At 43.2% G+C, this 12,498-nt stretch overlaps 1 protein-coding gene and 1 pseudogene across 1 annotated transcript in view; one reads left to right on the top strand and one right to left on the bottom strand.

Moving 5' to 3' along the window:
• The window catches only part of ARHGAP29 (Rho GTPase activating protein 29), a 76,547-nt gene extending 74,703 nt beyond the window's left edge, over positions 1 to 1,844 (bottom strand). Inside the window, exon 1 of the mRNA XM_033196364.1 lies at positions 1,670 to 1,844. The gene's annotated coding sequence lies outside the window, so the exon portion shown is untranslated. The remainder of the gene's footprint in view (positions 1 to 1,669) is intronic.
• Positions 1,845 to 4,565: 2,721 nt separating this feature from the next.
• LOC117074170 overlaps positions 4,566 to 12,498 on the top strand; it is a 54,031-nt pseudogene continuing 46,098 nt past the window's right edge.

Here is a 12,498-nt window from a genome sequence, read left to right as displayed (position 1 = left end):
GTGCTAACCCCCAGGACCAAGAGCAGTGGCTATAAAATATAAAAGCCCATGTTCTTAGGTCAAGAGCCTTAAGGTGAGGAAGTGAAGGTGCTTACAACTGAGGTGGATATTCTATTTTAAGGAGGTGAGGGGAGCAGTAATGACCAACCACTATGCATTCTTGGGCAGCGCTTTTCTACATCTCAGCCAAAGTTCTATTTCCTGCCAATTTGGGGACTGAAACATTTTCTACTCAGGCCTGTTCTATTTTCTTCAAGTTCACTCTTAAACTCTTCTCAGAATCATGAGACAAGAACCGTATATATCGTAAAGCTCATGAAGCTTAAGCATCAGGGTTGCTCACTTACACAGTTCCTGTAACAAGGAGGCATTTTGAAATGGCATGTCTGGCAAACTGTGTAAAGAAATCACTACAGAAAGGGACCTAATCTCCAAGACTCCCATAATTTTGTCGTGATTCACTCATTCTGAATATTCACTTTCATATCTAATTTTGAAGTATTTTTCTTGAAAAGGGAATCTCCTCTCCCAAACTGAATGAGGAGGAAGTGAAGCTAATTCCCAAAGAATAATAAAGAAAAAGGTAAATGTAGAACAAAAAGCTACTTGGAACTTTCATAAAACACCTCCTAACATTCCCCTCCCCCCCAACCCCTCCACCCCCCGCCCAAAAAAGATCCATCTTTAGAAAATAGAGAATGTCAAAGATCCAAAAAACACAATGTGGAACGCCACCCTCGGTCTTTAAAGAGGGGTGGTGGTGGTGAAAAGGTGAGATAAACTCTGGACATATCAGAGGGGCTGAAAGACAAGGGAGGAACGTCCTTGACTGCTCTGTTTAAACCAAGGGAAGACCCTCCCCGGGAACACCAAGTTTCTGTACAGACCCGCTCCTGGGACACCTAGGGAAACAAACGCACAGGGGTCCGCTCTCCAGGTGGTAGCTGCAATCTCCCAGCTTGTCCTTTCCGATTTTGCAGAGCACACGACTTGCCCTAGAGCCATGGCTGGGAAAAGGTGGAAGGGCAGTAATGAGCGGGGAGCGAGAACGGGAGGAGTAGGGTGGGAGGGAACGACAGAGACGCTCCAGAAGGGGCACACAGTGAGAAGGCGCAAGACGGTGTTTTACAACCTTAGATCTCCCTCCCCTAATAGCCAGGGCCTAGGTGAGGTGAAGTGCAGTAAGAAAAAGTAAATATGGAACATGAGATGTCTGCTGTTTTACTCGGCCTTTGCATGTGTCAGACTGAAATTTCAGATGTCACCAAACTTCCAAAAAGGATCCCAAGTGAGAAAGACGGACTTGAAGACCCCGTGAAGGAAACCAATGGGGGAAGGGTAAAGGAGCCCGTGAATTCCGCAGTGAGGCGATGAGGGCGGGTGGCTAGCGGGGCTGAGACACGCTCGGGGGGTCCTGGAAGGGGAGGAAAGTCCACTCGGCTAGCTTCTTCCCGGCTGCCCGCCGGCTGCCCAACTCGGAACGCGCACCCGGGGTCCGCGGCGTAGCAGCAACGCCCGCCCGCGTCCTCCCGCTCATCCGCGCCTGCCTCGCAGAGCGCGCCCCTAGCCCGAGCCGGACCCTGGACGGCAACTCGCCGGCGCCCGCGCGGACTACAGCCCGGAGCCACGACCGCCGCGGCCGAAGCGAGCGCCACCTCCTCACACTCACCACGGCGCTCCATCCCGCGTCCCGGACGCGGACGCCGGCCCCACACCTACGGCCGCCTCCACCGCCGAGGGCTGGAGCTCGCCGCCCCCATCCCCCACGCCCGCGGACGCCCGGCCAAGCTGCAGCCGCAGCCGCAGCCACAAACACCACCACCACAGCGGCCGCCGCCCCTGCAGCAACCCCCGCGGCCACGCCGGCCGCCCGCCCCGCCCCCTGGAGCCCAGCCCATTGGCCTGGTCTGCGCTCCTGGGGGCGGGGTCTGCGACCGCGGCAGGTGGGGGCGGCTGTAGCTCCCGCGCTGAAGGCGGCGGTCAGCTGTGCCCGGCCTGAAATTGTCCCAGCATCCCGGGCCGCCTAAAGTTACCCTAAAGAATTTTCATTCTTGTACCACTTACTCATTCGGCCGCCCTTTTGACTTGCAGCGGGGCAGTCGGAACGACTTAGAGGAAAAGTCACCTTTTGTACCCTCCTGCAGGGAGCAGGGTTCTCTGTCCTTGTTAAATTAGACATTTCTCAGGTGGACACTTTGAACTCCTTCCAGTCAGGACTCAGGTCTTCAACTTGTTTTGTCGGCCGTCTTCCTCCACCCTTCTTCTCCCATTCAAAACAGAAGTACATTTTGTGCTTAACTTTAAAACTTCCCCCACTCTTTTCTGTCTTCAACTGATTGTCACTTTCAGCAAACTAAATAAATTACTCAAAACATCAGCTATTATACAGTCCGCGGCACATGACAGGTGCTCAGTAGATGCTAGTTGATTGCACGTACCTAACCACGCCACCTGCTTCTTACCATTAAGTGCTCCTTGAGTGGTGGGACTGATCAACACGGTGGGGGAAGGCGCAACCAAAATAAAGCATTTATCTAGATGTTGGCTCACACATCATATCATGTTTGGAGGAAAACAAAACACTGAATTTATATATAATATATGTTAGTAACACCAACTCTACTAAGAATACCTTTCAAACTGTGCTGACACATAAGCACTCCCTGAATATTAGCTGATTAATGGGTAAAATGATGGAAAGGGAGTTTGGAAAAATCACTTAATGTCATCTTCCCTTTAAATATTTTTCAAAAAGATTACATATCTGTCATATTCTTCACCCTTCTTCGTTAGGAGAAATATATTTGAAAACATTCTCAAAGGAAGATGGTAGTTTTTGTTTTGTTTTTAGAGAGAGACAGGGCCTTTCTCTGTGCTCAGGCTGGAGTGCAGTGGCACAGTCATAGCTCACTGAAGCCTGGAACTCCTGAACTGAAGGAATACTCCCACCTCAGCCTCCTGAGTAGCTGGGACTACAGGCTCATATCACCACACCCAGCTACTTTTATTTTTATGTTTCGTAGAGATGGAGTCTTCACTGTGTTGCCCAGGCGTCTCGAACTCCTGGCCTCAAGGGATCCTCCTGCCTCATCCTCCCAAAGTGCTGGGATTAGAGGTGCGAGCCACCACACCTGGGTCATTTTTATAAGTAAATATGATTATTAACTGAGAAAGAGTGAATGTCAAACATCTGCTATGTGGGACAAGTGGCTGTGTTTGGCAAAGAAACTAAAAAATAAAGGGCAATATCTCCACTACATCCTCTAACACTGACTCAGCATGTGCCCTGAATCATCCTTATAAGCCAACTAGGTTTTTTACCTTTAAATATTTCTTCATTAAAGTGGCTTGTGATCATAGTTTTGGAGGATAAGGACTAACAGACACACAAACAAGAAATCAAAGGCATAACTGGATACTGCATTAATGAAGCATATATGACAGATGATGTGGTATTATTTTATGATTACAGTATATATTAACACATATCCACTCTGCTTATTGAAATATTCTTCATTCCTTCCATGATATAGAATCCTGCCCCTGCTCTGAAGCCTTTCTGTTCTCTCCAGTGAAAATTAGTCATCCGCAGGGCGCAGTGGCTCATGCCTGTAATCCCAGCACTTTGGGAGGCCGAGGTGGGCGGATCACCTGAGGTCGGGAGTTTGAGACCAGCCTGGACAACTTGGAGAAACCCCGTCTCTAGTAAAAATACAAAAAATTAGCCAGGTGTGGTGGCGCTTGCCTGTAGTCCCAGCACTTGGGAGACGGAGGCAAGAGAATCGCTTGAATCCCGGAGGTATAGGTTGTGGTGAGCTGAGATTACGCCATTGCACTCCAGCCTGGGCAACAAGAGTGAAACTCCGTTTCAAAAAAAAAAAAAAAAGGAAGGAAAGAAAATTAGTCATCCAATTTGAAATCATATTGTACATAGGATACTATTCTTGTGGCACTTGTGGTTTTGGTGCCATGGTTTTTGGCAGTGTTTATGCTAATTAGATTGAAAGTTCCACACTACTACATTAGTTAGGTCTGTATCTAATCCAGAATGGGTCCCCACTAAGAATTTTCTGGAGGGATGCTGAGGGAATGATCAGTAGGTCCAGAAGTAAAAATTCTTCCAGTGTGATTTTTTTTTTTAATCACAAACTGTGCTAAATTGGTTGTATCTAATAGAACCAAATATGATGGTCACAAAAACCTCATGTCTAAAGCAAAGTCTATCCCAGATATCCTGTTCCCTGAGGTGAAGGGGCCGATCACAAATGTGCATGTTGCATGTGGCTGGTGGAGGTAGGAGCGCAGCCCCACAGGGGAACAGAGTGGACAGGTGCTCTTCCCTCTGCCACGCTTGAACAGCAGTCTGTATAAGAGGGACCCACATTGTCCATCATGTCTATTGTATTTTTATTGATTCCACAAATATTTACTGAGTACCTCTAATGTGGCCAGACATTGTTCTGAGCACAGGGGATATATCAGGGAATTTTAAATCCACTCTCAGATTCTTCTCAACCATGATGAATAATGCCTGGGAGAGGGGAAGAAATAATGGAAACCTAACAATGGTGGCCCCAAGGCAGACAGTCCTTGGACTCCCTGGATTGCGGCTGTCCTTGACCTCACTGCTGGGGCATGTAAAAAGAACGACTCAGCGCCTGACAGGCCACAGTGAGTACAAAGCCTCCAGATTCCAAGGTGGACAAAACTCACCAAGCAGGTTATTAATCTTGATTCCATGATGGGTGTAATTGAGAAACAAGGCATCAATTCAGACCTCATGCTGGAAATGAATGTGAAAGACATTACCAACATCCAAGAATTCTGTGCTGTCATGAGGACAGGAAACTAAGACTGACAAAAATAAAGAAATATTTGAGTATATAGATAAGGATATCATACTCATGTTATGTCCAGATTAAGTTACTACATTTCAAATCCCAACTTTTACTGTATTTTAAACTTTCTTGTAAGACTTTGATGATATAAACCTGTGTGCTTGAGCCATCACGAACGATAACCCTACCTGATGTCTTAGTAACATGTATAAGGTAACTCCTCTAATAATTTATGGTCAGTGCCAAAAATAATATTAGCCTTAAAAATGCAATTATTGATACTACTGTGAATAAAAAGATTACAGTGGTAGTAATAATAACTAGCCATTTATAGTTTACTCCATGCTAGTAAACTATAAATGGCTAGTTATTGTGCTAATGATACACTTTTAATTATATGTTGCATTTCACAAATTATTCAGTCCTCACAACCTATAAAGTGCCATTATTATTATTGTTATTATTATTATTGAGATGAAGTCTGGCTCTGTTGCACAGGCTGGAGTGCAGTGGCACGATCTTGGCTAACTGCAAACTGCACCTCCCGGGTTCACACCATTCTCCTGCCTCAGCCTCCTGAGTAGCTGGGACTACAGGCGCCCGCCACCACACCCAGTTAATTTAATGTATTTTTAGTAGAGACGGGGTTTCACCGTGTTATCCAGGATGGTCTTGATCTCCTGAGCTTGTAAGCCACCCACCTCAGCCCCACAAAGTGCTCGGATTACAGGCATGAGCCACCGTGCCTGGCCTATCATGCCCATTTTATAAATGAAAAGCTGAGACACAGAAGAAGTTCAATAAAGAATTTCTGCTGGACTTTATAGAAATTGACATTAACATGAAGTTAAGTTTGACCATACCTCTCTTAGAAAAAGATATAAGGAAATGACTCCTCTTATTCTACTTCTGCCTCTCTGTCCTTCTTTCTTTTCCCCAGGTACCCCAAAGTCCCTCTTGCCTCAGGACTTTTGACTTTGCTGTTTCCTCTGCCTGGAACTGGCTTTTCCCATACATCTGTGTGACTTGTTCCTTGCTCCCTTTTCTTTGCTCCCTTCTGGTCTCTCCTCAAATAGTCCAGATTATTGACATCTTCCTTGACTCCTCCATAAAAACAGCACCCCCCTTTTTGATACTCCCTGTCTTCCTTACTCTGCTTTAATTTGGGCACTTATCCCTCTACTGACTTGACATAGATTTATTAGTTTATTTACAGATTTTTTAAATGTCCCCTTACTTCTATGGGTATATTAAGTTCTATGAAAGAAGGGACTCTGCCTGCTTTGTTCACCGCTGTGTTTCCAGCCCTTGGAAAAGTACTTGGAATTCAGCAACAAATGAAATATTTAAAGAAAATAACAATACATATACCCAAACATTAGAGTTATCTTTTGAAAATATTACTTTGTTAATATTTTAAGAGTTTTAATCACATAAGAGAGCCACATTACTTTGTTTGAGAATGATTTTACTTTAGCTGCTTGTAACCAATATGCTAACATATGACAAGTTTCATGACTTCACCAAATATTTATCTGAAAGAGCCGTAAATAACTCAAGAATTTTACATTATGAAGTCCTGCTCATAGTGTGGTTCCCTTTCTTGGATTTCTGGGCTCTGCTAGTTTAGAGGCCTTCATAACTTAAGGAAGAATGCTTCTTCCAAGGAACACAATTTTATCATAGAAGTAAAAGTGAAGCCTGTGGTCATTTGCCTCTGTTACTTTCAACAGCTAAATAAAGGATAGTTACAGTGTTGGCTGAGGTGTTTGTCAAAGATCACCCTGTGCTGTAGAGGCAGGAGAAGTAGTCCAGGGAGTCCTCAGGCAAACCTCCTGACATTCAGGGGCAGGTTAGTAGATAACCGCAGCCTGACCGTGCCCTTGCTACCAAGGGTGTACTTACATCAGTAATAAATGTTGGGATCACGCCAAACAACCGGAACAACCCAATCAGCCAAAGTTTTAGAGTAAGGGAAAGGGAACAAATCCCCATGGCCTTGTAAGTATTCTAATAAAATGTCTCTAATGGAAAAAAAAAATCTTAAATTATTTCCTTCCTTCTTTAAAGTAGAGGGGTGAACATTTTCTGTGATTGTTTTTTTCTTTGATCGATTCACCAAATGCTGACTAGATAAGAAAGCAAATACTGCTCCCCTTAACCTGTGTATTCTATGAACCTCACAAAATACCTATAGCAAAATGAGATCTGTTTTTCTGATAAAATCAATCTCTGCCTCCTGGGTTCAAATGATTCTCCCGCCTCAGCCTCCTGAGTAGCTGGGACTACAGGTGCATGCCACCACGCCCAGCTAATTTTTTGTATTTTTAGTAAAGACGGGGTTTCATCATGTTAGCCAGGATGGTATAGATCTCCTGAGCTTGTGATCCGCCCACCTCAGCCTCCCAAAGTGCTGGGATTACAGGTGTGAGCCACCACGCCCGACCCGTTCTCTTTTACTTTATAAGGAAATCCCAGCCCAGCTTTCCCAGGGATTACAGTTAGTCATTGGCCTGACTAGTCTGGAACCAAGACCAGGGCCCTTTCTACACTAATGTTTTAAAATCTCAATGTTTCAAAATCTCTGTAAACCTATGAAATTAAACGGGAGCACCTGCCTCAATCATTCTTAGTTTAATGAGTAAATATTTGAGCTATACTAACATGTTTAATTATGAAATTTGTTCCAGAAATTTACTCCTATCATTTTGGAGGGCCGATTTATTGTTACTAAAAATTAATGGCCCTAAACGATGGATGGTTTAACACAGAACCAATGAGGAGCTTGGGTTGCTCTTGAAGTAGAAAGTTGTCTGCAGGCATCTGGAACACACACACACACACACACACACACACATGCACATGCACACATTAAGGCTTTTCTCTAAGGGAGAAGGCTGGCTGGCTTTAGGAAGGAGTAGAGCCCCTTGGAAACATTACTAATCTTTCTTTATCCACCCACTGAGCAAGTACTGCTGAACTCTCTGAGAAACAATGTTACCACTAGTGACTTAGTGACTTCAATGAGTGTTTATCTTTCCAACTACATATTTATACAGGGGTGGCTGCCTGTGGCATGCTTGCCAGAGAATTGAGAAGTGACTGCTTGTAAAAGTTGGAAAATATTTGGTTTAGAAACCTGTTTTTAAATTCACTCAAGATAACATTACATTGTATAGCATTATAAGAAGATTAGCATCCAACCGTTTAGATACCCGAATTTAAATGATTTTACTGTGAAATTATCTCAACAGCTGACAACATGTGGTTTAAATTAGAAGAAGGAAAACACAAGAGAAAGTAGTACTATGAGTTAATAATTCTATAATATTGGTGTCTAGAAATGTCTATAGATGCTTTTACTTCAAAGGCTTTCAAAAATATTGATTGTCACTGATGGATTGACACCATTTACCTTATTCTTCTTGATGACATACTCAGTTTAGGATACTCATGAATGCTATTAAATTTTGTCTGGGAGCTACATGGTACTAGAATATATGAGGTCACAGACATAACCATATATCCTACTAGCCAAAAAACTGATGAAATACCTGTTACATAATATCATTGAAACCATCAGCTTAGTAGATTCAGGGTGGAGAACAAATAGAAAGGCAAAGAAGGCATGAAGACAGTAAGTTGCCTTGCTTAGGAGTTAGTGTGAATTGGCTGCAAGGTGAGAAGTGCTTTAGATCTCTTCTATGAGTTGATGAAGACAATACTGCTTGGCAATCTGACTTCTAGTAACTTCCTCCTGGGTAATGACTAAGAACCAAGAGGAGGGGAAAAAGATCTCCATTCAGGAAAAATGACTAAAAGGTAAAACAAGCCTACTGAAAAAACAGAATCCAAGGAAATAAGTAGACCAGTAGGCAAGTGGTCTTATCCAGACCTTGGAGTTGCTTAGTGAGTCAAAAAATATAAGCATAGGATGTGGATCAAGGAACAGTGGATTCCAGAAGTACCCTGTGAAGATGTTTCACAGAGAGCTGGCATTTTAATTTACACAGCTTTTCTTGAACACCAACAAGTCAGTGAAATGGAGCTGCCAGATGCCAATAACAATGTTGTATTCATGAATCAGTATTTGAAGTGCTATGAAAACCGAAGGTAGTTTTTGGTAGTGGAGACAGGGCTTTGGGGAAGAGGAAAAGATAAAGGACACAAAGATCACAGCTTATGGAAAATTTCTTGAGAACAAAGTAGACTACTGATTTATCTAACAATGTGTTATAGGTTGAACTGTGTTTGCCACCTCCTCCTATGTTAAAGTCCTAACACCCAGTACCTCAGAATGTGACTATATTGGAAATAGGGGCTTCAAATGGAGTACTTCAAATAAATGAGATCATTAGTGTATGCAGCCCCTCGCCAATGACTGGTGTCTTTATAAGAAGAGGTGATTAGGATGCCAACACTCACAGAGGGAAGACCATGTGAAGACACAGGGAGAGATGGCCATCTATCTACAAGTTGAGAGAGTCCTCAGAAGAAACCAACCACGGTGACACCTTGATGTCAGACTTCTATCCTCCAGAACTGTAAGAATATGAATTTCTGTTGTTTAAGCCACCCAGTCTGCAGTACTGTGTTATGGCAGTCCTATCAAAGTAACACATAAGGCCACACCATTCGAATTATAGGAATTAAATAATAACAGCACTGATAGGTTCTAGTTGGAAGCAAGACCATCCTCTTCCCTTCCCTGTAGAAATGTTAGTCCAACTGTGGCTGAAAATTGCCATTATCCAACTCGTTAAGTGGGGCATTTCTTCCTAATATTCACAAGTCACAATGAGTCAATATCACTCCTACTCTGGGGTGTGGCCCAGGATAAGGCATCACATCCATTGTAATATTGTCATTAAAATGAGAAGGCAGAATGTTTACAAGCCTACTATTCTGTAAGTAAAGAATTTTCAGTGGGAGGAGATTGATTCATTTCTGCTCAGAGTTGAAGGGATGCCCTGGTCTCTTCATTTGTATCTAAGAGAGGAAGAGTTAGTATGGCAATTTTAGGGATACTGTTGCTGCCATTGCAATCAGTATTGGTGGCTAGTTAATAATACTAATTTCATCACCATGCTTAGTTTATAATATGAGCTCAATAAGCGTTAATTTTTTTGGTTCTATAGCATTTCACAGTACAGAAAGCTCTGCCACACACATTATCTCAGTCTTCAAAACAAGTCTGTGAAATATGAATTATTGTTACCATCCTTATTCAGCTACTAAGAAACCTGTATCTTAAGGAAGGTGAACTATTTACTCAAAATTACACAACAAGTTAATAGAAGAGATTGAACTCAAAGCAGGGTCACCTGTCTCCTCAAGCAGGACTCTCTCCAATACACCCACCAGCTCCAGGTAGTTAGTTCTATTCCTCCCAATAAGTTTTAAATAATCCATTTTAATCAAGGAATGACATTTTCTGTATTCATCAAATATTCTTGATAATGAAGAGCTTCGATATTTATTACACAGATTATACCTACCCTATAAATATTACATGAATGAACACTTTGCACATACAAATGGGCAGAGAAGGTGAATCCCCCAGAACCCCTTCATAAGTTACTTCCCTTCTACTGAACTGGGGTCAGAATTTCTTAAGAATAATCGCTTAGAAGATACTTTCTCTTACATAAATACAGAGTCCCAATTTAACCAATACCCAAAAACAGATTTAACAATACTAATCTTTATATATTCTATGGTTTACTTTTTATTTTACTTTGTGTATGTTTGTGTGTGGAATAGGGAAGCAACATTGCTCCTATAGGAATATACTTTTCAGGTTTTTTATGCTAGACTTAAAAGCAAACTTTTTGAAACATAATTCATTCATTGGATGGAGACTGAAAATTAAGAATTTTCAAGGAATTGATTTATGATCCTCTCAAACCAATCCTTTTATGATTCAGAAGGCACTTCAAGAATCTTGGCTGGGCCGGGCACATTGGCTCACACCTGTAATCTCAGCACTTTGGAGGCTGAGGCAGGCAGATCACGAGGTCAGGAGATGGAGATTATCCTGGCCAACATGGTGAAACCCCGTCTCTACTAACAATGCAAAAATTAGCTGGGTGTGGTGGTATGCACCACCAACTACTGAGAAGGCTGAGGCAGGAGAATCACTTGAACCCTGGAGGCGGAAGTTGCCGTGAGCCGGGATCGCACCACTGCACTCCAGCCTGGCAACAGAGCGAGACTAAAAAAAAAAAAAAAAAAGTCTTGGCTGGGCGCAGTAGCTTATGCCTGTAATCTCAGCACTTTGGGAAGCTAAGATGGGAGGAGTGCTTGAACCCAGGATTTTGAGACCAGCCTGGGCAACATAGGGCAACCCTGTCTCCACAAAAGTAAAAAAAAAAAATTAGCTGAGCATAGTGGCACATGCCTGTGGTCCCACCTACTTGAGAAGCTGAAGTAGGAGGATTGCTTGGGCTTGGGAGGTCAAGCTTGCAGTGAGCTGTGATTGTTCCACTGCACTCAAACCTGGGTGGCAGAGAGAGAGTCTGTCTCAAGAAGAAGGAGAAGAAGGAGAAGGAGATGAAAAGTTTGCAATGTATCTATGACACATGCGACATTATCCCAATGATATATGCCCTATAAGAGCAGCAAGGACTAGTTAATAGGCACTGGATGAAGACAGAGTGTTGCCAACATTGCATAGGTAGTCTTGCCCTATTGGAAATCTTACCAGAACCCCTGAGAGCACCGGAATAAAGTCCAGTATATGCACTGATTTGATAACTCACGCCATACCTTTTCCTTTTTAGAGAAGGAAGATGATGATATAAGCCCCGATCAAGGATGTTGGATTCTGGTGATGGACAACCAAGTGTTAGGTATGATACGACAAAGTATTAAAATAGCAGCTGAAAACTCAAAACCTTAGACAAACAGAGAGACGAGACCTCCTGCAGGAAGCATCCATTCCTACTTAGCTCCATAACACTGTGATCATGGTTAATGTGACTGTTCCTAATTTGCCCTGGACAGTTTCAGTTAACACTACTTGTTCAGGTAAAATTATTAATAGACCCTTCTCTCACTCTCAAAAGTGTGCCAATTTGCACAATACAGTAAAAGTGCACTCTAGTCATAGGAGAACTTATGCTCAATATTGCCTGGTCTCTCAATTTTTTAAGCCAGAAATTTGGATTTTTATAGAACACTTCTGAAATTTTTTTTTTTTTTTGAGACGGAGTCTCGCTCTGTCGCCCAGGCTGGAGTGCAGTGGCCGGATCTCAGCTCACTGCAAGCTCCGCCTCCCAGGTTTACGCCATTCTCCTGCCTCAGCCTCCCGAGTAGCTGGGACTACAGGCGCCCGCCACCTCGCCCGGCTAGTTTTTTGTATTTTTTAGTAGAGACGGGGTTTCACCATGTTAGCCAGGATGGTCTTGATCTCCTGACCTCGTGATCCGCCCGTCTCGGCCTCCCAAAGTGCTGGGATTACAGGCTTGAGCCACCGCGCCCGGCCAACATTTCTGAATTTTTTAATGTCAATAAATTCCAAATTTTTAAAGTTGTCCAGGCCAAAAAACAAAAAAAAAAAAAAAAAATGAGAGATGGAATCTGGCTTGAGAGCTGCCGGTCTGTCACCTGTAAGTTAGAAACTCTAGCTGATACTACAATGTGCTTTGCCTTCCCTCTT

This window comes from Trachypithecus francoisi, unplaced genomic scaffold, assembly GCF_009764315.1.
Source record: "Trachypithecus francoisi isolate TF-2019V2 unplaced genomic scaffold, Tfra_2.0 Lachesis_group5, whole genome shotgun sequence".
NCBI lineage: Eukaryota > Metazoa > Chordata > Mammalia > Primates > Cercopithecidae > Trachypithecus > Trachypithecus francoisi.
This window is presented reverse-complemented; position numbering and strand designations above follow the sequence as displayed.